This window comes from Urocitellus parryii, chromosome 8 (genome assembly GCF_045843805.1).
Source record: "Urocitellus parryii isolate mUroPar1 chromosome 8, mUroPar1.hap1, whole genome shotgun sequence".
Taxonomy (NCBI): Eukaryota; Metazoa; Chordata; class Mammalia; order Rodentia; family Sciuridae; genus Urocitellus; species Urocitellus parryii.
In genome coordinates, this window is record NC_135538.1 from 153,450,781 (window position 1) to 153,475,595 (window position 24,815).

The 24,815-nt window shown below is 49.9% G+C and overlaps 8 non-coding genes across 8 annotated transcripts; 7 read left to right on the forward strand and 1 right to left on the reverse strand.

Moving 5' to 3' along the window:
• Nucleotides 1-2,663: 2,663 nt before the first annotated feature.
• On the forward strand, nucleotides 2,664-2,736 carry Trnar-acg (transfer RNA arginine (anticodon ACG)). Its single transcript has one exon. It is a non-coding gene; the product is annotated as a tRNA-Arg (tRNA).
• A 438-nt stretch (nucleotides 2,737-3,174) lies between these two features.
• Trnav-cac (transfer RNA valine (anticodon CAC)) lies at nucleotides 3,175-3,247 on the forward strand. Its single transcript has one exon. It is a non-coding gene; the product is annotated as a tRNA-Val (tRNA).
• Nucleotides 3,248-12,890: 9,643 nt separating this feature from the next.
• Nucleotides 12,891-12,962, forward strand: Trnaa-cgc (transfer RNA alanine (anticodon CGC)). Its single transcript has one exon. It is a non-coding gene; the product is annotated as a tRNA-Ala (tRNA).
• Nucleotides 12,963-13,422: 460 nt separating this feature from the next.
• On the forward strand, nucleotides 13,423-13,496 carry Trnai-aau (transfer RNA isoleucine (anticodon AAU)). The gene has a single exon. It is a non-coding gene; the product is annotated as a tRNA-Ile (tRNA).
• Nucleotides 13,497-14,484: 988 nt separating this feature from the next.
• Nucleotides 14,485-14,556, forward strand: Trnap-agg (transfer RNA proline (anticodon AGG)). Its single transcript has one exon. It is a non-coding gene; the product is annotated as a tRNA-Pro (tRNA).
• Nucleotides 14,557-15,838: 1,282 nt separating this feature from the next.
• Trnak-cuu (transfer RNA lysine (anticodon CUU)) lies at nucleotides 15,839-15,911 on the reverse strand. The gene has a single exon. It is a non-coding gene; the product is annotated as a tRNA-Lys (tRNA).
• A 4,193-nt stretch (nucleotides 15,912-20,104) lies between these two features.
• Nucleotides 20,105-20,193, forward strand: Trnay-gua (transfer RNA tyrosine (anticodon GUA)). The gene is given in 2 exon segments: nucleotides 20,105-20,141; nucleotides 20,158-20,193. It is a non-coding gene; the product is annotated as a tRNA-Tyr (tRNA).
• A 3,558-nt stretch (nucleotides 20,194-23,751) lies between these two features.
• Trnay-gua (transfer RNA tyrosine (anticodon GUA)) lies at nucleotides 23,752-23,841 on the forward strand. Its single transcript is given in 2 exon segments — nucleotides 23,752-23,788; nucleotides 23,806-23,841. It is a non-coding gene; the product is annotated as a tRNA-Tyr (tRNA).
• The last annotated feature ends 974 nt before the right edge of the window (nucleotides 23,842-24,815 follow it).

The following is a 24,815-nucleotide window of genomic DNA, read 5'->3' on the forward strand; positions in this document are numbered from 1 at the left end:
GCTCCCGGCCCTTCCCGATTCCTTGTCTTCATTGAAGGACTGAAGGTCCACTGACTTCACGGAAGGATTAGGGTCCACCGACTTCACGGAAGGGCTGAGGGTCCACCAACAGCATGGAAGGACTGAGGGTCCACCGACTTCATGGAAGGACTGAGGGTCCACCTACTTCATCGTAGGACTGAGGGTCCACCGACAGCATGGTGAAGAGAGGCGCACCTAGGTGTTTAGCAGTCTATGATGACCATCGGACATTAGGGGGCTTGCATTCTATGCGCTCAGGAACAGGGCGACGACAGCACAGCCACACCTTTGACCAGCCGCGGCAGGCCACCAGACAGCACCGGCAAATAGAATGTGGTTTGGGTTTTCCTCTCACCGACAGCTGAAGACTTCAAGGAGCCAAATTAAGTTGTTTAAACTCCAGAGCTAAGTCTTGGAAGAAAACTGAGTCCAAGTGATCCTTTTACAAAAATCTGGGTGTGAACCCGACCTTCCATTCAGGTTCCACTGACCAGGAAGGACCATGAAAACCACACATAGGCTCTGCTCCACCCATGACACTGGATAGGTGCAGGCCCTGTGTCACAGGTTGCCCACAGTGAGGTCAAGAAACAGCACGGGCAGACAGTGCTGCCTGCTGAACACTTGGAAGCAAATCAGAAATAACAGGAGCATAGAGGAGAGTCCACCACTGTGCTAGTTTATGTGTCAACTTGATTAGGCCATAAACACTGATCCAGATGTTTCTCTGAAGGTGTTTTGTGAATGTGGTTAACAATTACAATCAAGTACCTTAAATAAAGGGGATTATTCTCAGTAATGTAGGTAGGCCTCATCTATTTAGTTGAAAGACTTTAAGAACAAAGTAGGCTTTTCTGAGGAAAAAGAAATTCTGTTTCAAGGCTACAGCATCAGCTTCTGTCTGGGTGTTTCCAGCCTGTTGACCTTCTGTCAGACTGGCCGAGCATGTAAGCCGATTCCTACCATGCGCGTGAATGTACTTAATACAGTATATTGTGTTCGTGGATTTAATCTCCTACTGGTTCGGTTTTCTTCTGGATTGTTTTTCTGACTTACACAATCACTAAAGAAAAGACTGAAAGTCTGAAATTTGGAGTTGGAACTGTCAAAAAAGCATACACAGGAGAACAAGGTGAAACCATACCTTGCTGTGGATCTGGCTGGGAAATTTGAGAAAGACCCTCAAAATCTGCAAAACAAAAGGAGGTTTCCATGGACAAACACTGAGAAAAGTGTGGACAGAACCTCCGGCCAGCTGGAGTAAGGCCATTTTGGAGATACAGGATGGGACCTCTGACTTTCAGAGATGTCCTGGACCCTGCCTCCCCATGTTAGGTCCCTGAGGAGGTAAAAGAGGACCCCGGGCAACCAGTTAGCTGTGTTTGGAGCACTGTTCTCCATGTTCCCAGGTCCCCCTTCAGAATAAAAATCTCTTGATTTTAAAGGGGAGACCACTGTGAAGCTGGATAAGAAAATAAATGTTTATTTTGAATAACTCGTTACTGAAATTGCATGTTTTCTTCCATTACGGATGTAGAAAACAAACCATAGTGGTGTTTCAGCCTTCATGGAAAACACAAGCATTTTCACATCACAATACAGTTGTTGCAAGCTTCTTAAAATATCACTTATAGTCAACACTGCTTTTAAATTAAGTATTTATCAGACCTCCCGCACTTGGGCTAGATATTTTCATCTAGTACCTCAATAAAGGAGCACAGCATCATGGGGTAACCTAAAACATGTTGATGACATTTCAACATAGCTGGTTCCTCCTGAAATGGTGTACGTGTACCCTTTTTTCCTTTGTGTTTTAAAGGTATTATTCCAAGCTGCAGTCCCACGTCACCGAACTGCCCCGAGGTCTGCGAACAGAACCAGCCGAGCGGCGGGTCCACGAGCAGGTCCACCCCGAGCTGATGCGGAAAGGGCGCCCAAGGCGATTCCGGGGGTGGCTGAGACCGCAGGGACTGGAGGCAGAGCCTGTCCTGCTTGGTGGCCTCCGCCCCCCTACGGCGCTCCCTGGGCGGGGGACGGATCCCTTCTCAGACCCACCCACGGGAGGACTGGACCCTGCACCGGAGGCGCTGTCCGCTGAAGGCCTCCGCGCGGGCAGAGGTGGCGGCGACGTTCCTGGAAGGTGACGGCCCCGAGCACTGCGCAGGGAGAGGGCGCAGCTCAGTTCTGCTTAGGGAACTTTGAAAAAGAAAACTTTAAAGACCTATAAAGAGATTAAGAAAAAAGAAAGAAAAGAAAGAAAGGTCGAATCAGGCCGCCGACGCGGACTCCGGGTTCCCGGCCCCGTCGTGTTCCCGGGTCTCCCCAGGCTCCGCGCTCCCTTGCCGCCTGGCGCTGTGCGGTCCGTCCCCCCGCACCGTCTCCCCAGGGCGCAGGTGGCACGTTTTCCTCTAGGCTCCACCTGAGGCCCGGAGCCGCCGCGTCGGTGGAATGGAATGCACGGGTGGAAGGACGGCGGGCAGAGTGGACGCGGCTTGGGTCTCGCGGCCCCTCTGGGGTGGTGGCAAGAGGGGCCGGCGACCCAGCGCTGAGAGCCTGGACCGTTGGCGGGTGCAGCCCTCGGCAGCAGCCAGACCGCGGCCTTGCTTTTAGGAAGGGGCGCGGCCGAGGGAGTCAGCACGTGCGGGCCAGTGGCGCAATGGATAACGCGTCTGACTACGGATCAGAAGATTCCAGGTTCGACTCCTGGCTGGCTCGGGGTGTACGAGTTCCTTTTGCTCCTTCCTTCTCCGCACCCCCAGGGGGCGCCGAGGAGCAAAAGACCAGCGCCAGGTCTACTCCTCCCGAACGTCCCAGCAGCCCCCGGGCCGCGCTTCGCAGGGACGCGCGGCCAGTTCGTGGCCCCCTCGCTGGTAGGAAACTGACCTGGCCTACGTAGGGGGGGCGAGCGTCCAAGACGGCCACATCCCCATCCTTAAAAAATGTTTTATTTATATGACAGAGAGGGAGGGAGAGAGACTGGGATCCGGACTACGCCCTACTCGCTGGCGTTGGGGTCTTTTTGTGGAGCGAGAGAACTGGGCTTCTTCTGCTTCCATCGCCATCCTGCCCTACTCCCCTACGCGGGTCGCCCGCTGGCTCCGTCGGTGACGGGAGCACGGCAGAACACGGGCGCGGAGGCAGGCCAGACAGCGCGTTTCCGTAGTGTAGTGGTTATCACGTTCGCCTCACACGCGAAAGGTCCCCGGTTCGAAACCGGGCGGAAACAGCTTCTCGCCTTTTGGCGCATTCTTTTAACGTGTGCCTCTCACCCCACGCCCGGGGCGGGAGGGCGCGGGCGAGGGCGGTCCCGCAGCTCCCACCCCGCGTAGTGATGCCTCCAGCGCCACTTGACGTTTGAGGGGGGAAAAGGTTCACATTTACGTGAACCTGGGGAGAGTGCGTGTACCGGAACTGGGGGAGGGGAGTGCATGTGTACCTGAGCAGGGGGGGCAGTGCACGTGTACCCGAACTGGGGGGAGGGGAGTGCATGTGTACCCGAGCAGGGGGGGCAGTGCACGTGTACCCGAACTGGCGGGGGAGGAAGCGCATGTGTACCTGAGCTGGGGGGGCAGTGCACGGGTACCTGAACTGGGGGGAGTGCGTGTGTACCTGAACTGGGGGGGGGGGAGAGTGCAAGTTTACCTGAACTTGGGGGCATGTGCAAGTGTACCTGAACTGGGGGGGAATACACGTTTACCTGAAGGTGGGGGGAGAGTGCACGTGCACCTGAACTGGGGAAAAAAATAATGCACCTGAAAAATGGAGGGCCGGGTTACTTCATATGAGGCTTTTATTAAAGCCCAGTAGCAGATGTCTCAAAATTGGAGTTACAAGACTACTAACTATATTTTGCTTTCTAATTGTGAATTGATACAGATGTTAGTTTGTCATTTTATGTTGTCACTTTCCTTTATTAACTATTCTTGATCCATTCTACTTAGCAAACCACACTGACCCTGCCTTCTCTGCCACACAGGTCAGGACCTAAGAGGCTGTGCTCGGGAAGCTCAGAGTGGGTCAACATTCCTGTCCTAAGTTGGACTGCAGAGCCCAAAGGTTAACTTGGCTCCGCAGCCAGGAGGGAGAGAGCAGGAAGATCGTAGAGGGCCTCCAAAAGGTGCTGGGTGCTCTAGCTGACAAATAAGCACCTGGAAGGTGGGGCTTTGTATGTTAAAACCTGCCTCAGACTTAAGAAAACATACCCCTTCCTGACCAGGTCTCCGATTCTCTTGCAATCCAGTCTCCAAGACTCTCCCTGTGTCACCACTCCAATCACTGTGATAGGCCAACATCAAGACCCTCACAGAACCAGGTGAGGGCTATTCAAAGGGTAACCACTGATTCAGAAGTCAGGAAGTAGAGGCAAAACTGTCTCAATGTCCTTGAAGACACTGGAAAGGGTGGTGGGGGGTATGGGAGGTACTCCTAATAAAACTTGAGGACAGGAGGGGACAACAGTCCCTGTCCCTTCTGAGAGGACCCCCTGTCTCCTTTGATAGGTATTCCCTTTCCCCTTTCTTATTCCTTCTAATAAACTAAGGCCATTACATTCCCTCCGTTTCTTAGAAGCCCTGGCTGCGCACCATCAACACTGTTGCCACACATGAAGGGATGGGCTTCCTGGAGCCTGTTGACACCCGAACAGCAAGTGGAAAACAGGAGCTGGTCAGGCAAGAAGTAGGGAGAAGTCTGATGGTAAGAGTAAGGGCATTTGCAATGTGGTCGATGTTTAATGAATGAGTTGTGAATCAGAAAATAATTAAAACACATACACAAACCAGGTATGTTAGGGTTTTTTACTTTAATAATCTTAAAAGTGCCTATTGTTTACCAAATAACTTTGTGTCCAGTGTTTTCATGCATAATATTAATCCCACAACCCAATGTTGTGGAATATTATCCTCCCCGTTTAACTTGATCTTTAGTGAAAAAGAGGCAAACAGAAATTAAGTAACTTGCCTTGAGGTCAAAATAAATTAGTAAAGTCCAGAATAAGTCCCAGATCTGTAATATCAGGACCTACAAGTCTCCTCATGTTGAAAAGTTTAAGGACTAGTGGTTTAAGTTCAACTGTGACCCATCCAAAACAATAATGGGGTGTTTCTGAGTAAATGAAGGAATGTACAAGATGCCATTAGGCAATCATCTAATGTAAGTATCCACAGCCTTCTACAAGCTAAAGAGTTGTGCTTTCCAAGTAAGACAGGTAATGACAAAATGACACTACATCCCAGGGGATTTAGGATCTTAGCTTATCTTTGGCAATGCAAATCTTGAAGAGATGTTGTTTCTGGACAAGGAAGTTAATAGGATTTTTTAGACAGAAATATTCCTGGAGAAGTTGGACTGCAGGAATGGTTTCCAATATTCTATAGCGCAGACACTATAGTTGACAATTGGTAGAAACTTTCAAATAGCCAGTAGAGAGAACTTTGAATGTTCCCAACACCAAGAAAGGACAAACGTCTGAAATCAGCCATCAGCTACCCCAGCTGATCACCAGGCATGCATGTTGACACGGACTGAAATGTCACACCGTACCATACCTGCACGCCTACTACGTGTCAGTTAAAAATTACAAACACTGTAAAAGACACATATTCCTGAAACAGCGAAGAGCAAATCACAGGTCGGCCTTCAAACCTCCTTGCTCTCCCTAAGGTCCACTGGACTTCATCTCAATACTGGATCACGGCTACCCGGAAATCCGGGGCACTGACGTGGGCCGAGGGACTGATTACGTCATGACGTTTCCGACCCTTCAACCTGAGCCCCAGCCCCGGGGGTGCTGAAAAGAGTGGGGTACGCATTGTCCTGTGTCCGCCCTGGTCCCATTGCCTCCCTTCCTCCCCCGGGGCCAGCGACCCGCGGAGGCCCTCACGCCTCTCACCCCCTCCGCATCCCCTCGGATTGTGCCGCGATCTTCCAAAGCCTTCTCGCTGCCCAAGCGCGCAGCCAGAGCAGCCCAGCGCGCGCCCGCCCAGACTTCCGGCCGCTCTAGGATGCGCGGAGGTCGGCGCTCTCGGTGTCAGCTCTCGGGTCGCTGGGATCGCCTCAGCAGGGCAGGCTGGTCCTTTAGGTCCAGAGCCCGCTGGGCTGCACGTGGCATCTCCCGAGCGGAGGCCTGATGGCTTGTTCGGCATCTTAAGTTTCAAGGGCTGGAGCCCTCCGACTGCAGAAGGAAGCCCATGGAGTCCTTTTAGAAATCATATTTTTAACAGTATCTAAAAAAATACCTAGGATTACAAAGAAAATCTAGCCTACTACAAGTTATCAATTAAAATAACTCGTGATCTAGTAACATGTGTGCGTCTTCATTGATGCGTTAAGTATCAAGCGCTGACCCGTCATGACTGTTAACTGTTGGCAACAACCGTTTTGGAATACAAAAAGGTGTGGGTTTTGTTGGTGAGAAAATCTTGGTACTTCTTTGCACTGTGTTTACTGTGCTTGCTGCCCCAGTCCGGCTGCAGCAAAATAACCGGGGGTGACTAGCAACTTGTGTACATTGATACAGCAGGAGAGGGAGCCATTTATTGTAGGACAGGAGGGGTATATATACATTCCACACAGCTTCTCCTAATTAACATAAACTCCATACAGCAGTCAACCAATAAGGAATCTCCACACTTAATGGCTCCCTGGCCTTACTTCACAAACTGCTCCCTCTGCAAAATGCCAGGCGCCATCTTGACTTCTTTACAGACCCTAACAGCTTGCGGCAACAGTTTTAAGTTTCCTTTGTAGGTTGGAGATGAATTCTCGCAGGGGCAGGGACAGGGGCAGGGGCTGGTGCCTGTTATCCCAGCACCTTGGGAGGCTGAGGCAGGAAGATGGCAAGTGGGAGGCCCTATCTCAAAAAAAAAAAAAAAAGGTCTGGGGTTGTGGTTCAGTAGTAAGGTGCCCCTGGATTAAATCCCCAGTGCTGGTCAGGCTGGGGCAAAATAAGGGGGGGGGGTGACGAATAACTTGTGTACATTGATACAGCAGGAGTAGGAGCCCTTTATTGTAGGACAACAGAGCTATTTATACATTTTGCACAGCTTATCTTAATTAGCATAAACTAGATACATCAGTCAACCAATAAGGAATCTCCACACTTAATGGCCCACTTTTGTTACTTCTCAAACCACTCCCTCTGGCATTTTGCCAGGCACCATCCAGACTTGTTTAGGAACTCTAACATTCCCCTGGCAAAATACCAGGTGTTATTTTGACTTGTTTACAGACCTTAACACCCCAGTACCAAAAAAAAAAAAAAAAAAAAAAAGTAATTCCTGCCTGCCTGCCTCCAACTTCACCAACCCCCAGATTAGGAAACCCTGAGGTGCTCACTTGCTTTTGGTTTCTTGGTGCTTGGGGTTGAACCCAGGGCCTGGGCCTTCTCAGCACTCACATTACCAATAAGCGATGCTCCAAGTCTCCATTTTTCTTTCTTATGTATTTATTTTTTGTTGTTGTTTATTAAAGGTTTGTTTGGTTGGTTGTAGATGGACACAGTATCTTTATTTAGAATTTTGTGGTGCTGAGGATCAAACCCAGAACTTCACATGTGAGGGGCAAGTGCTATACCACTAAGATATACAGCCCCAGTCCTTCCAAAGTGCTTTCTTAGCACGCTGCCTAGCACATTAAAAGCCCTTCATTTAGAGATTGGTCATTTTATTGTCGTTTTTCTTTCACCCAACCAGATTTCTTTTAGGTGACCACTGACACCAGGACAAAGGACAGGTGGCTGTGAGGAACTGATGTGACTCCACTTTTGAAAATAAATAAATAACAGCAGCTTCTACCTCAAGGCCTGTTCCAAGGAAAGGGGCATGACCCTTGTCCTTGGAAAAACCCTCAGAGCCTTTCTAGGCAGACAGCCACCCTGCTGAGTTGCTTGTCTATAAATAATGGGAGAGATCTGTAGCGCCAGGTGTCCCTGACTCAGTTAGACCAGAGACCTTGTGCCTAATAGAAGAAAAAGTGGGCCCAAATTGTCATCATATTGGCTTAGGACCTGACTTCCTTAACCAGACTCCTAAAGCCCAAGAAGTAAAATCAAGAATCAATAAATGGAATGGATTCAAACTAAAAAGCTTCTTCTCAGCAAAGGAAAAAATCAATAATGTGAAGAGAGAGCCTACAGAATGGGAGAAAATCTTTACCGCAAGCACCTCAGAAAAAGCACTAATATATCCAGGATATATAAAAAACTCAAAAAACTTAACACCGAAAAACCCCAATAATCCAACCAACAAATGGGCCAAAGAACTGAACAGACACTTCACAGAAGAAACAATCCATCAACAAAAAAAGTTCCAACATCTCTAGCAATTAGAGAAATGCAAATCAAAACTAATCTGAGATTTCATCTCACTCTAGTCAGAATGGCAATTATCAAAAATACAAACAATAAAAAAGTGTTGGCAAGGATGGGGGAAGGTACAGTCGTACATTGCTGGTGGGACTCCAACTTGCTGCAACTACTAAGAAAGCAGTATGGAGAGTCCTCAGAAAACTTGGAATGGAACCACAATTTGAACCAGCTATCCCACTTCTTGGTTTTTATAAAAGTACTTAAAATGGGCAACTTCAGTGTTGCAGCCATGTTAAGGTCTGTAAACAAGTCAAAATAACACCTGGTATTTTGCCAGGGAAATGTTAAGAGTTCGTAAACAAGTCTGGATGGTGCCTGGCAAAATGTCAGAGGGAGTGGTTTGAAAAGTGACAAAAGCGAGCCATTAAGTTTGGAGATGCCTTATTGGTTGATTGATGTATCTGGTTTGTGCTGATTAAGATAAGCTGTGCAAAATGTATAAATGGCTCTGTTGCCCTACAATAAACGGCTCCTATTCCTGCTGTATCAACGTACACAAGTTATTCGTCATCCCCCGGCTATTTTGCTGCAGCTGGACTGCAGCACAGCCACATCTATGTTTATAGTAGCTCAATTCACACTAGCTAAACTATGGAACCAACCAAGAAAATGTGGCACACCTGGAGTCAGAATTAACAGTCAGTCAGTATAGATAGGTAAATTGAATCAGGTCAGATTGAGTCAGGCCAATTTTGAGTGAGTCCAGAAAGTAGGAGACTGTCCCCTGAGGGATTGAGATGTTAACTCCTTCAGAGCCCTTCCTCCATCCTTATCTAGAATCTGTCCCTGATCCAACCTGTTGCTAAGGTCACCTGTCCCAGGAACTGCCCCTCCCTACAGGGAGCTAATTGTTAATTAATGTGTCCTGGGCTGCTCCATCCTGCCCTTCCCCCTTCAGCCCACCTGTTCCCCACCTTTGGACCATCCTAGCAAGCAGTCCTGGGACCTAGTCACTTACACAGGAAGGAGAAAGGTAAGGGGAAAGGTCAGAGAAGAGAGGAAGCCTAGGACATACAAAAAGGGCAGAACACCTCCTTCTTGGGATACCAGGACACCAGCTATGGCCTCTTCTCCCTCCCGAGAGAAGTCTGTGTTACCCCTTTTTGATAAACCCTGCTTTATATGCTTGCCTCAGCGTGCTTCTCTAATGTTCAGATTTCACGGTAACCGGTGGTATTACATATACACACTGGAATATTACTCAGCCTTAAAGAACAAAGAAATAATCCTTTCTTGCAGGTAAGTGAATGGAACTAGAGAATATTATGCTAAGTGAAATAAGCCTATTCCAAGAAACCTAAAGGCCGAATGTTTTCTCTGATAAGCAGATGCTGATCCATGGGGCGGGGGTGGGGGTTGGGGGGTGGTAGTACAGAATGAAGGAACTTTGGATTGTGCAGAGAGGACTGAAGGGAGGGGTGGGACTATGGGGGTGGGAAGAACAGTGGAATGAGACAGGCTTTATTGAAGCCAGATTCAAAGGAAAATAGTGTAGCTAGGGAATCGGGTCTCATGGGGAAAATGGAGTCCGATTTGAGTCTGAGAAATCAGAAACCACACCTGAGAGACTGAAATGTTAATGTTCCCAAGCCCAGGCCTATACTGCCCATCCTAAAGAATTATTAATGAAGCAACTCCTGAGCAGACAGGGAATTGTTAATTAATTTGCCCAGGGCTCTCTTCATAGATCCTCCTCTTGAAAAGATAACACTGTCTCTCTAATCTTGTTAGGGTGAGGGAGTGAGGAGAAGACAGAGAAAAAACATGTTCTTTTAAAAATAAGCCTCAGAGCATATGTTCAGAGTTTCTATTCCAAAGGCGAAAGTGGACCACTGTTATAAGAGTAGAAAGCATGAGTTTCCTGGAGGGTTAGGAAACGGAAGAGGGGTCCCTGAGACACTCTCAAGGGAGAATGGGTCCTCTCAGAGAAGGAAGGTGCACCCCACCTGCTCTCCAGTTTTATTAGGGGTCCCAGGGAAGTTTCCAGAGAGTTTTGCCTAAATTCACCTCTTGACTCACCAGGGGTTAACCCAGGACTGCTTAGCTGCTGAGTCATATCCTCAGCTTTTATAATAACAATAATAATTATTATTATTTTAAAAATTGAGACAGAGTCTCACTGAGTTGTTTGGGGTCTCACTGAATTTACTGAGGCTGGCTTCCAATTTAGGATGCTCTGCATGGCTGGCATTATAGGCATACTCCATGCCCCGCACTTCTTCACTTATTGATAGCACAGAAACTGCAAGGACAACCTGGAAGAGAGAAGAGGATATGGTGGACTCAGAGTTGGAATTTTAAAGGAAATTGAATCTGCTCGTTTTTGCCTCAATTTCCTGCTGAACAGTTCTCAGCAAACTTTCTTTGTGAGGGTCTTGATGTTTTAATTGCCAAGGCAATTGAGGGTTGTGACAGTTGGGTAATAAGGGAGGGCCCAGGCTGTCTGGGAAGGTGTGACATAATCTTGAAACAACAGTTTTACTTAAGTGCATGCAATCACCTCCTGGGGGAGGTTTTGACGGATCAGGCCCAGTCTTCCATGGCCTGTCAGTCAGATAAGGCTTCCAGTGGCTTTCAGTCTCCTGTTGTCCTTTCCCTGCTTGCCCATTCATGGCTGAGTAACTACCCCACTGTTCTCAGCACGATCTTTGCTGGGGAGAACTAGGAAAGACTCCTGTTTTCCCTCCCACAGGTCAGGAAGCCATAGAGTAAGCTGTTTGATGGAGTTTAAGAAGCAAAGGGGGTGTGGGGAAATCACCATTAGAGGCAAAGCCAGTATAGCAAAGACTGTCTTTTCCTTATCAAAGGATAAAATTTTATCTTGTTTTGAAAATGTCAGACCTAGCTGGGGGTATGACATGTGCCTGTAATGCAGCTACTGGGGTGGCTACTAGGGAGGCTGAGACAGGAGGCAATTTTAGGCAGATCCTGTCTCCAAGCTAAGAGGGCTCCTGAGTTAAATTCACAGTACTAAAACACAGACAAAAACAAAAACAGAACTTTAGGGAAAAATCAGATAAGATTTGAATTTCACAAAAACTTCTATCAATCTTTGAATAACTGAGTAGGAAGTGGGTGGGTGCTGGAAGTGGAGGTTTCCTGACAGTAAAATAGATGGCTTTATTTTAGGCCTAGAAATCAGGTTTATCTAGGGTGAGCAGGAACAGCTGTCCGTTTTATTAAACAAATTTAAAAAGACAATTGCCATAATGCCTGCAACAGATGTTAAGAGCCATTGAGCAGTAGGATGGACATAGAAAGTAGAACATATTTCATATTTTCACAAAATTTCCTGCATGCCTCTCTCTTGAATATGAACAGGTGGACTGACAGTGGATTGCATGTGAGGAATGGAGAGGTAACCAGGGGGGTCACTCTGGGTGTCTCTGTAGAGAGGCACCCAGATTTCTAGCTCTGGAATTTAGCTGGGTGTTTGGGTTACTACTCACCAGTGTAAGGAAGCTAGGAGAAGGAAGAGGAGAGATTGACTGATGAGTGCCAAGAACTGAGAAGGGCCAGATTTTACCCAATGGGCAAGCTCTTAAATTAACCTGCTTCAGTGTTGTGGGTGTTGGCAGAATTCATGAGCCTCCAGGGCGAGAGACAGGACAGTTTATTATTAACAGTGATTGCAATAGCCAAATAACTAGCATTTCTGATTGGGTTTTCTAGCTCAAATTCCCAGGAGGCAACATCTAGAGTGCTACATGATACCTGTGTCTGCAGTGGGTTGTGTTGCAGGAGAGGAATCCCAAACCTGGGGATCTCAATTCTTGTACAACGTGCAATAAACATCCCTCACAAGGGAGCTGGAGACATATCTCTGTCTTCCAAAGGTGTTGGATACATTCTCAGCCTTGAAAAAGTAATCCAGAACAAATGGAAGCTGGTTCCTGATAGAAGGACGTGCAAAAATATGAGACCACAGAGAATGAGCTCTCAATGATGAATTCTATTTTCCGTAGCTGTGTTTAAGTATTTGAAGACTTTCAGGCTAATGGAAGCCAACACACATTTTAGAGATTAGAATAGTGAAGAATAAAGATGTAATTCCAGTTAATTTAATCCAGTTTCATTTAATGGCTAATACAAATTGTTTGCCTCCTGGAACTGGATAGTCTACGTGTATGGACATTTACTACACTATATTCAGCCTACTCAAACGGAATGCCCACCTTCAGCTCCAATAGTCCACGTTCCGGCCCAAATAAAACACTTTCAAAAGTGAGCCGGTCCCTTGCTGAATCCCTTTGGAGAGGCACAGTGGGACCTGAAGGTGGACCGAGGGACAGAGGAACTGCTCTGGTTTCGGCTGCCTTCAGTTGGTTCTCTTCCTATTAGTTCACTTGAGGATTGACAGGGTCAGTGGAAGGTGGACGAAGGTTGCCTTGGTAACCAGATCAAGATGTTCCCCTCTAACGCTGTGCAAGATCTTCGCTGCAGGGGAAGAGATAAGGATGCGATCCGAGAACTGGGGAGCGCTGCAGCGGCCCCACTCAGGGCTGGGGATGTAGCTCAGTGGTAGAGCGCATGCTTCGCATGTATGAGGCCCCGGGTTCGATCCCCGGCATCTCCAGGCTTTCTTTTCTTTTCTTTTTTTTGCCGGCCCTGCTCTGACAGGGAGAGCTTTGGACCGCGTCCCACCGCTGGACCTTAAAGCACCCTCCGGCTCGTTCATTTCCTAAGGCGTTCTTTCAACCACTGCGAACACACGGTGTGGAGCGCGAGGGCCGGGATTGCAGCGAGGTATTTCTGAGCTCTGTGCCCGAAGCAAACGAACTGGACACAGAACACCCACGAGGAGGTGCAGGCGGAGCGGAACGCACCAGCACTGGCGGTGCGTGCTGCCCCGCCGCGGGTGGTGTTGGCCGGAGAACAGGCCTGGGAGCGGCGCTGCAGCTCGTGTGGCGAGGGGCCGAGACTGCTGCGCCGAGGCCTGCAGGAGCCGGGAGCCCGGCCCCGACGCGCCAAGCCTTCGGTAGCGGGAGAAAGGACTAACCTCGGCATTACCCGTGCGAGAGGCGCGGGCTACCAGCGGCCGGTTAGCTCAGTTGGTTAGAGCGTGGTGCTAATAACGCCAAGGTCGCGGGTTCGATCCCCGTACGGGCCAGCTCCTTCCTTTTCCTTGTCTTCCCTTTTGACATTTACATGTAAATTCTATCGCTTTTCTACGGAGAATCAAAGACCCGTTGTCCAGGGGCCACTGTTGGTTGACAGGCTGCCGCCGCCGCTACCAAGCCCTCGGTCCAGAAAAGTCCGGAACCCATATTCGAAGTCAGGTTCTGTCGGCCCCTCCTAAGGAAGCAGGGCGCCCCGGGTCGGCCGTAGACTCACTGCCAGCAGAGGGTCCGAAGGCGCCGACGCAGCCCGAAGGAGAGACGCTCCCGCCACTCCGGTCGCCCTCGCGGGCACCACTGGCGAGATGTCGCCCCCAACTGCGGGCGGGACTCCCCAGCGGAGGGAGCTGCGCAGCGCCCGGCTGCCGGGAGCCGAGGGCCTGACGCCTGCCCAGAGCCCGCTGCCCGCGCGGCCCGCCGCCTGCCGGGCGCAGCTGCAGGCCGACCGCCCTCGGCTCGGCCCCTGGGTTCCCTCGCGGCCGGCCTCGTCTCCCCAGCCCCAGGCAGGGCCCGAGGCAGACACCCGCCGCGTCGCGCATCCCCACTGCGGTGCCCCGAGTTTTCTGCGGTCTGGCGCCTTCCCGGGCAAGAGGCTCTCCTGTGGCCTCGCGGTCCCTGAGGGTCAGGTTGGCAGCGAGGCCACTGCGGCTCCTCGCACCTGGCGGACCCTGCTCTTGGATCTGGGGCGGGCGACGACCCAGCCACACCACGCCGGACTCCGCGCTTTCAACGAGCTCCGCTTCCTCCTGCGAGGCTGGGTCAGCGCCCCCGAGGAACCAGGATCCCCTCGGTTCTCAGAGAGGCTGCGTGTTTCTGGGAGGCGCGAGGTTTCCTGGGTACCGCGTCTCGGAGAGCTGCCCGGTCCTTCGCTGGCCTGGTTTTATGTAGAGAAGGAAGGACAGACGGATGGACGGAGAATCGACGTTGCAGACAGTTGCCGAGGACTAGATTCATGGGCCGCTGAGGGAGCCCCAGGCGTGCGGCTCGTTGGTCTAGGGGTATGATTCTCGCTTAGGGTGCGAGAGGTCCCGGGTTCAAATCCCGGACGAGCCCAAGTTTTCATCCCTGCTCTGGCTGGGCCGGAGCAGTCCCTGGCCCCAAGCCCCACCCGACGTCCGGTGGCCACTTGTGTCACGCGGGACGAGCGAGGTTTTCTCTTGGCTTTTCTTTCCGTCTACCCCAAAGTGACCATTGGAAAACACACACACATTCACTTTTGTATGTGCCTCTAGTGTGCGAAGGCAGCCAATGAGCAAGCACCAAGGTGGCTGAACAGGAAAAGAAAACCGCAGGCATTGTGTTCAGGGCTCCAGGAAGGGATGGAAGACCGGAAGACAGTTTATCTTTTAAGAGGTTGGGGGGCCGGCGGCTGCAGAGAGGAAGATTGACAGGTCGGGGGTGCAGTTTGTTAGGAGAACAACAACAGCTACACGCACAGCAGGGTAACCGTGGTTGACAGCCAGTGACGAGGATTTTGAACTTTCCCAGTGGGAAGGAAAGATAACTGTTGGATGTAATCGATTTGCCAATTGTCCTGATGGGATCATTTACATATTGATTATATATGTGTATTGAGATATCACCGTGCCTCCAAGCACAATTACTATTTGTCAAGTACATGTGTGCTTATTTGTATATATGTAAAAGATCCTGTCCATTTTTCTATTCTAGAAGAAATTTTTAAAAACCCATCAAACTTAAAAAAAGAAAAAAAGAAAAAAGAAAAAGTCCATCGTGCCCTTGACCTATGGTGGTAAGAAACTGAAAGCACGTCTGTGGTTGTGGTATCAGGAAACTTATCTCCCATTGGTCCATAATGACACCTGTTTGGGCTAGAAACGTGAGTCACCATTTCTCAAAACCGCAGGAAGCGCTATCACACTGTTCCTTGCTTGGACTGTTGGCCCCATCTGCATCCTTCCAACATTTCTGCATGCCTCTCCTACATCATAACCCTTTCTGGAGGTGCTTGTGCTTCAGAAATACCCGAGGAACTCGTCCATTCAGAGCCCACGTCCTAGTGCAAACCTGCAGAACGTGCACCGTGTGGAACTTGGACACTAGTGAGTTTAACAGGTGTCTGGTGTTATGATCGCCAACAGGCCGGAGGCGCGTCTCCGCCAGGGGGCGCTGAGACAACAATTCTGCAAAACTTGCAGAGCTGGCGGGAAAAGTCAGTCTGCTGTTACCGTTTCGGTGATTCCATCATTCCATGAGAATGAACTGCTCTAAAATTGGGACCTGCTTGACTGCAGCGACTTACACTCTTCTGAAGCATAGGCAGTAGGCAAACGGTAGTAATGATAAAGCGTGGGAGAGCGGACCAAAAGCTAGACGCCCAACGTGGGGCTCGAACCCACGACCCTGAGATTAAGAGTCTCATGCTCTACCGACTGAGCTAGCCGGGCACTTGCGGTGAGTCCTTTTCCCCAAAGTATTAGAAGAATACGTAACTTTCTTTTGGGCGGGGATCAAATTGAGAATATTGGATTTTATCTGGTTGTTTATTTGAGCTTCTTAGATAAGAGGAAATGAACCACAAAGAACGCAAGCATTACCTTTGGTTGTTAGCATACTACATTTTCCTTCTTTCCTCCCAATCTCACCAACTTGGGTTAGACCACAAAATGCCCCCAGGATCTAAGAATCTGCTCTAACGATGGCATCCAGACAGGTGGCCAGCTTGGCTCTGAGCATAGTCTCCCGGAGCCCATTTCCTCAAGTGCTCACATGACCCAGGACCCTCTCTCTGACCCACTGAGGTTTTCTGTTCCAGTTCCCTCACCCATCCTGCCCCTTCTGGCTCTTGAGTTAAGAACAGACTTTAAGGCGATAATAATACAAACTCTGAGAACCAGTTGTTAGGCGACTCCTGGTGACAAAAAGGATCGAATCAGATCACAGTGGTAGCAAGAGAAGAGGTAAGAAATGCCTGAATTTCTAGGTCTATCTGGAAGGCTGAGTCCGTGGGATTTCTGGCAGATTCGAATGGGAATGTGAAGGACAGTCAAAACTCTGAAGTCAAGCTGCAGGCTTGAAAAACGCATGCCAAGAGATAAAACTAAGTGGGCTAGTGCATTTTTCAACCGCCCTTAACTTTGGGAAGGCCAAATCCACCTAATATATGACCAAAGCAAAGGGAGTCAGATGAAAACAATAGTTATGTTGCTGTGAAAACTTGATTCTGCTGTCTCCACCCCATGGGATCTGCCAGAGCCCCAGAACATTAGTATTGCCCTGAAAGAGTGCCCATCCCTGAGAGTACAAATTACCTGCTCTCCATTCCCTTCCACAGGAGCTTTACTTTTTTCTTTACACCAACACCGGAATATTATTAATATCTCACTTGCTCTGTGTGAGATGTTATATCCAGTTTAAAATCTATTTCATAAAATAAAGACAAAACAAAAACTATTTCATATTTTACCTATTTAGATATATGGCATCTATAGTTAGGCAAAGGAAATTGTACATTTTGAATTGGGTGGAGGGACTCCCTAGAATTTGGAGGTGTAGGTGGTATATATACCTTGAAATTGAGAATCATGTGTCCACCTAAAATGGATTAATTTGACCGCAGAAGTAACTTTCTTAGACTACATTGAGATTTGACTGCTTCCCAAGACTCCTTTAAAGAAGAGCAGGGGTCTTTCAAATCAATTGAACACGTTTTTATTAAGGGCCTTTTCTGTAGATATTCAAAATGAAAACATGAATCCAGCATGATCCCTGCCTTCAAGAAAGCTGCCTGCCATGTGCTGCTTAGAGAGGCCCACAGTGTGCTAAGAATCCATCTCTCTCTTTGCATCTCTTTTGAAAGTACACGTGTTAGAAGTTGCTGGGTCTCCAGCTTTCCCTCATGAGATTCCATTCAAATAAATTTGAAAACATTTTCCTTCTAAAGAAAGCCACTCAATTTGGAAAGGCCAGATAGAAACACATGTAGGTTACAAGGCTCTCACCTATTTTCTGAATCATTTGCCTTCCCCTACCTTTCCCTTCCTCCCCTCTTCCTTTTTTCTTCTTTCTTAGACCTCTATCACCACCCCACTTTGCTGCTCCCAGCTTTGTGTAGAAGCCTTCTCACCTAGGACGATAGGACTCGTTGGATAGCAATTTCATTAGTTTTCCTGGCTGTGGCCATTATATGAGCACCATTGGCACCTGCACCCATACAGTCCTTCTGAGTCACCCCACCTCCTCAAACCCAGCAGAAGACCTGTGACTGAAATGAAACCAATATGTCCTTAACTTTGGAAAATTTGTCACTGTCTTGCTTATTGTACCATGTCAAAATTAAAAGAGTAAATGGAGGTCTACCCTATTCCCAATAACAGGAAAAAATAAATAAAAGGAAAAGAAAATGAAAAAAGATAGAAAAAAGGTGTCATAAATGGGCTGATTTAGCATAAATTAGATCTTCAGCTTTATTTTAACTCTTTGGGGTTAGGGAATAAAGTAGGAGTGACAGTTTGAAAAAATAATGATGGTGATAGAATTGGGTTATCTAAAAATCACCTGTGTTTTCCAGCAAAATCTAAGAAAATAAAGACATTATATTTATTCCTTATGGATTTTCTATTTGCTATTGAAAAGACAGACAGACATGAAGGACATGCAGACCCTTGTGTGGTTTTAATAAGCCTGGATTCCCTTTCCCCCCAGTAACCTCTGCCTGATGCTTGTGACTTGTGCTTGAGCACTGTGAGAACAATACAGGGATGTCCTACATAGAACAATATTGCCAGTTTTAATTTGCCCTCGTGTCAATTAATTTACTGGGTTTGTGGTTCACAAAGATTAGTCCCCTTGGCTGCACTGTTTTTTTTTTTTTTTTAAAGGACTGAAATACTTAAAAATGTAATTTCTTGCTGAATCCAAGACCCATGGCAACATCTCCAAAACCAAGGCCTGGACTTGCCAGCCAACCTGATTTGCACTATGACACTTTTTTTTAAATTGCAGAGGAGTACTTGATTAGAGAGGTAAAAAGGCTTGGGGGTGTCTTAGAAGTCTTCTAAGGCTGTCATAATAGAAGGCCCAGACTGGGAGTCTTAAACAACAGAAATTAACTTACTCATAGATCTAGAGGTTGGGAAGTCCAAGATCAAAGTGCTGAGTGGTTTGTTTTCTGACAAGGGCTTTCTTCCTGGCTTGCAGATACCTGCCTTCTTGCTATGTTCTCTAGTGGAGTGACAAAAAAAGCCTTCATGAACTCTGGTGTCTTTTAAGAACTCAATTCTATTGGATCAGGGCTCCAGAGTTTTTATCTTATTTAATCTTAATTACTTCCTTGCATCATGATACTGCCACACAGCAATCACCTTATCAAAGCACTTGGTCTTGAGAGGTCCAAAAAGGAGACAAGAATTCAGGGACTTAATCCTGCTTCTAGGGCAGACTTGGAAACCTGTCCCAGGCTGGGCCACAGATCAAAGAAGTAGGAAGTGTTCTACCCAAGAGCAGTTACCTGAGCTAGCTGTCCCAAAGGGTAGCAGTCTATGCAGCTCAGAAACCCATAGCAGTATGCAACAAACTAACTCGGCCATCTTTAGAAAGTATTGTTCAAGAGATCTTCTGTACACACAACTAGATTTTGGGGTGTAACCTCTTGGAAAGTGACCTAAATTGAAGCAAAGAGAAATTAACCTAATCTATTAATATTAGAGTTTAAAGATAAAATGAATTTTCATTCAAGCCTATCACACAGGAGCCTCGTGAAAGATAAAGTATTACTCCTTTGCTTCTGTAAGCAATTCGAGGATTTGAGTGGAAGAAGTAGTATCATTTTCTCATTAATTAATTTTTACATTTGTACAAAACCCAGTAGGGTTGGGGGTGGAGCTCAGTCATAGAAAACTTGCCAAGCCTGAGCAAGAGAGCAAAGACAGAATGTGAGCCTCAGACTGTTACAGAAACTGGAAACAAAATTAACTAGTTCCTATGTGTGTCAACCCATTGCTCTGTCATCTTAAATATCAGAAATCTATAAAACTGAAGAGGAGCAGTTTTATGGTTGTTGTATTAAATTTTTTGTATGTTTTTATAAGTGTCCTATATGTAGGACGATGGGACATGTGTTAAGATCGTTACATTAGAAGTGTTTGTTTTCGCTCCACATTCATGGGGTCTGTCCGAGTTAAAAGTGTAACGATCTGGTTTATCTACAGGGACAAACGCCAATGAAGGTACATTGTAGTATGCTATTAAGTTTCTTTTCTTCTTCTTCTTTTTTTCTATTGAGCTTTAACTTTTTTTTTTCTCTTGCTCCTCCTCCTCCTCCAACTAATCATCTCGCTGAAACTGCAGATGGAAATATTTCAAATCCTGTTTATAAGTGGAGTTCAAAATTGGCTATTTAAATTTATCACAATGAAAAGCCAGTGCTAAATTCTTCTCAATTCCTGGGCCTCCTTATTTTATTTTCTTTCCTTTGCAAACTCGTGAGCGGCGGACCGGGCTGGTTTTTGGATCCCGGGTGCACAGCTTAGAATCTCCGAGGCTTTGGAAAAGGTGCAGGAGCCCCAGGACACAAGGGCGTACGCAGTGAAGCCGCGCGGCGCAGAGTTGGCACCCGCGGCGGCGCGCTCGCCAGCGTGGCCCTTCGATAGCTCAGTTGGTAGAGCGGAGGACTGTAGTGGGCGCTCCTCAGGCATCCTTAGGTCGCTGGTTCGAATCCGGCTCGAAGGAGCTCACGTTTTGCGATCGCGATCGCCATCCCCACTCTCGGAAGGCGGATTCCGTAGAGCCTGTGCTCGCTGAACCCGTACAAAACGTTCTCGGTGTCCGGGAGTCTCCCCGGATTTAAACAATTATTCTTTGCAACAACTTTTAAACAACCCTAATCCGATATTGACCCCATCGTTAAAGTGATTCAGTCCCCGGAAAATCCTCCAACTCTGATCAAGCTGGTCCGAGCGGCGGTGGGCGGAGTTCCCACGCGCGTCCGCCCCTCCGCCCGGCCACAGCGGGAACGCAACGAGACCTCCGGAGCCGCCGCACGGCGGGCACGCGCGCCCCCTGGTGGCAGTAGCCCGCATGGCTCAGGCTCCCGGGCACCCTGCCGACCCCTTCACCCCAGAGGCCCGGCCTGGCGATTTAGGGGCCCGTTTGTCCTTCTCAGCTAAATGACATCAGGGTGGTTTTCAGTTGCGGCTGAGAAAAGTGTGGTGCATTTACGAATCTCCTTGAGAAATATTTATGCCGCCTGCGACTCGAGTCCCAGTGGAGTTGACAGTCACTGCTTGCAGAGAAACCAGAATCACGGGAAGGAAGAATCACCAGGGAGACGGGCGCAGTGTCCTCCCCCTCGGGAATGAGCTCCAGAGCAGAGCTCTCACTTAACAGGACACACTTGCTAATTTTGTGCCAATCTCATTAAAAGGTATTAATTCCTCTCTCAAAAATGTAATCTCAGAGACCCAGAGACCTCGACAACAGGAGCGTTAGATGATCGCCGTAGCAAAGGAATCTTGGGTCGCAGTACAGGAGTCGCACGAGGATGCTGCGCCTGGCCACGTCTCCTCCGTCCTCTGCCGCCCAGCTCCAGGCTTTAAGTGGAGGACACCTGGACGCGGTGTGTGCGGAACCGTCTGCGGGGCCTTGAAGAGCGTGGAGGCCGGGCCTTCTCGGGACAGCGGTCCGAGGTCACCGCCTGAAGCGCTCTACAAACCGCTCCCACCAGGGCGACAGCGGCAGGGGTAACGGGCAGCTCGGGGTGAACTTGCTCATTTGAAAGCAAGTTGGGGTTGCTCTCTCTCTCGGCCCTCTTCCTCTTCTCTCTCTCTTCTCTTCTCTTCTCTTCTCTTCTCTCTCTCTCTCTCTCTCTCTCTCTCTCTCTCTCTCTCTCTCCTCTCTGCCTCTCCTTTTCTTCTCCTTGGGGCAGCCCCCCAATAAACCTCTTGGTTAAAAAAAAAGAAAGCGAGTTGGGGGGCTTAAAAAGGACTCCGAGTTTCTCTCCAAAGGTGGCGCTCGGGCCTTGGGGGCCCTTTAGTAGATAGCCCCCGTCGCAGATCCCCGCGAAGGCCGCGGGTTCCACTGGGGCAGGCGCCCTCCGCAACCCTGTCCACACCCTGGGCAGCTTCGTGGTCCAGCACCTGCCGCAGCCCGAGGCCCCGGTGCCGGCTGACTCCAGGGCCTGGAGGGGTGGACGGTTGTGAGGACTCCGGCTGATGCTCCGCAGGCCAGACGTGAGAGACCCGTCGTGTGGGGAGAAATCTGCAACCCGCTGGGGGAACCCGAATTCGGGTCGGCAAGACAAGGGGAAAGGAGATCCCCGAGGACGGAGGGGAAAGGGAGATCCCGAGGACGGAGGGGAAAGGAGATCCCCGAGGACGGAGGGGAAAGGAGATCCCCGAGGACGGAGGGGAAAGGGAGATCCCCGAGGACGGAGGGGAAAGGAGATCCCAGAGGACGGAGGGGAAAGGAGATCCCCGAGGATGGAGGAGAAAGGAGATCCCGAAGACGGAGGGGAAAGGAGATCCCGGAGGACGGAGGGGAAAGGAGATCCCCGAGGATGGAGGAGAAAGGAGATCCCGAAGACGGAGGGGAAAGGAGATCCCGGAGGACGGAGGGGAAAGGAGATCCCCGAGGACGGGGGGGGGGGGGAAGGAGATCCTCGAGGACGGAGGGAAAGGAGATCCCCGATGACGGAGGGAAAGGAGATCCCTGAGGACAGAGGGGAAAGGAGATCCTCGAGGACGGAGGGAAAGGAGATCCCCGAGGACGGAGGGAAAGGAGATCCCTGAGGACGGAGGGAAAGGAGATCCCGGAGGACATAAGGGAAAGGAGATCCCCCAGGATGGAGGGAAAGGGATCCCTGAGGACGGAGGGAAAGGAGATCCCGGAGGACATAAGGGAAAGGAGATCCCCGAGGACAGAGGGGAAAGGAGATCCCCGAGGACGGAGGGAAAGGAGATCCCTGAGGACGGAGGGAAAGGAGATCCCGGGAACGGAGGGAAAGGAGATCCCCGAGGACGGAGGGAAAGGAGATCCCTGAGGACGGAGGGAAAGGAGATCCCGGGGACGGAGGGGAAAGGAGATCCCCGAGGACGGAGGGAAAGGAGATCCCTGAGGACGGAGGGAAAGGAGATCCCGGGGACGGAGGGAAAGGAGATCCCCGAGGACGGAGGGAAAGGAGATCCAGGAGGACATAAGGGAAAGGAGATCCCCGAGGACGGAGGGGAAAGGAGATCCAGGAGGACATAAGGGAAAGGAGATCCCCGAGGACAGAGGGGAAAGGAGATCCAGGAGGACGGAGGGGAAAGGAGATCCGGGAGGACGGAGGGGAAAGGGATCCCTGAGGACGGAGGGAAAGGAGATCCCTGAGGACGGAGGGAAAGGAGATCCCTGAGGACGGAGGGAAAGGAGATCCCGGAGGACATAAGGGAAAGGAGATCCCCCAGGATGGAGGGAAAGGGATCCCTGTCTGTGGCAGGACTGTAGAAGACAGAAGCTGCGGTCCGTGGCCTCCACCGCGATGAGCGAACTCGCCAACTCGGGGATGCGGCTCTAGAGGGAGGGCTCCCCTCTGCGCGGGGCGACGGAAGTGAGTCGCCGCAGGATGCGGGCTGGATCCCGCCGCCTCCCGCACGCCAAGCGCCAAGCGAGCGCCCTAGGGTCTGCGCCCGCCGGCCCCCGCCCTTCTCGGTGTCCCGAGCCACCTGGGGTCTCGGCCCTCCGGGGACACCCGACGGCCTCAGCAGCCGGGCAGCAGGGCGCACAGGAGGGAAACGGGAGAGAAAACACACAGCCCCTGGCCTTGGAGTTGGCTCATCCCAACCTCGAGCTCCGTCCGTTTCCTGTAAGGGTTTCGTGTTCTCGACGGCCGCACGTCTCCGCAGGGAGAGGACCTTGGCGCTGGGGAGAACGGAGCGCAGAGGCGCTTCCAGGCCGGCAAACCCAGAGTCTGCGGTAAAGAAGAGAGGCACTCCCCCAGGACGGTGGGGTATCGGGGCGAATTCCCCCGGTATCAATTACAAACAGAAGAGGAGGACACGGGGTCTCATTAGGGTGTTTGTTTTGAGATAAATATGCAGGGAGCTTGATGACTTTAGGAATACCGCCCAAAGAACTTTACATACCCATAGGCCCCTGAAACCCCTTATCGGGATCATTACGTGGACTATGGGCTATTTTCACTGTCTGAAAATGTTGTTTTTAAACGTGTTTATACTTTTTATATAGGAAAGCAGAAATCATCAGGGCACAAATTATTTTAAGTACCCTAAACCACCGTCCTCCATGAGTCCTTCGATAGCTCAGTTGGTAGAGCGGAGGACTGTAGGGAGTCTGACAATAGTCATCCTTAGGTCGCTGGTTCGAATCCGGCTCGAAGGACAAGAGTTTTGATCTAGGTTAAAAAGAAACAACTAAACCTGTTTGTGCAATTGTGAGTAGGTTCTCCAGCTTATGTGTTTAAGCAATGTCCAGAGTGGAAGCGGTGGTAGCCTTCCTACCAAGTCTGCACTCACCTCCCGTCTGGAGAGTGCACCCCTTCCTTGTGGGAGGTTAGGATTTGCAGCGGCCTTTGGGTTCTCAGTCACCTTGGTACTTTCTGAAGAATTTTAAGGCTACATTTCGAACATTCACTGGAGCAAGACTTCGTCCCCAGACGCAGCCCCGTCCGTTCAGTCCCTTTGGCACACTCACCCACCGCCCCCACCGGATCCTTCCGCAAACCCGAGACGTGTCCCCAGCTCCCCGCGTTCTGTTTGGGAAAGGTCGGTGTGCAGGGCGAAAAGGGGCAGCACCCCGCATTCCACCCAGATGCCCACGGCCCAGGAGTGGCGACAAGTGAGTGTCTTGGGAGTGCGGCTGGCGGCTGTGCAGGGAGATGTCGCGCGAGCTCTGTAACCGCAGGCACTTGCTACCTGCCGCAGTCCGGCTGCAGCAAAATAGCCAGGGGGTGACGAATAAGCTGTGTTCCTTGATACAGCAGGAGAGGGAGCCCTTTATTGTAGGACAACAGAGCTATTTATACATTTTGCACAGCTTATCTTAATTAGCATAAACTAGATACATCAGTCAACCAATAAGGAATCTCCACACTTAATGGCTCGCTTTTGTTACTTCTCAAACCACTCCCTCTGACATTTTGCCAGGCACCATCCAGACTTGTTTACAAACTCCAACATTTCTCTGGCAAAATACCAGGTGTTATTTTTGACTTATTTACAGACCTTAACAGCTACCCTCCCGTCACTCGGGGCTCACTCGGGGCCAGGCTCCGGGTAACCAAAGGCGTTAGCTCACAGCCCCTGGGGACCCGCTGCGGTTCAGGGCTGGCGCGGAGGGCGCCCCCTGGGGGACGG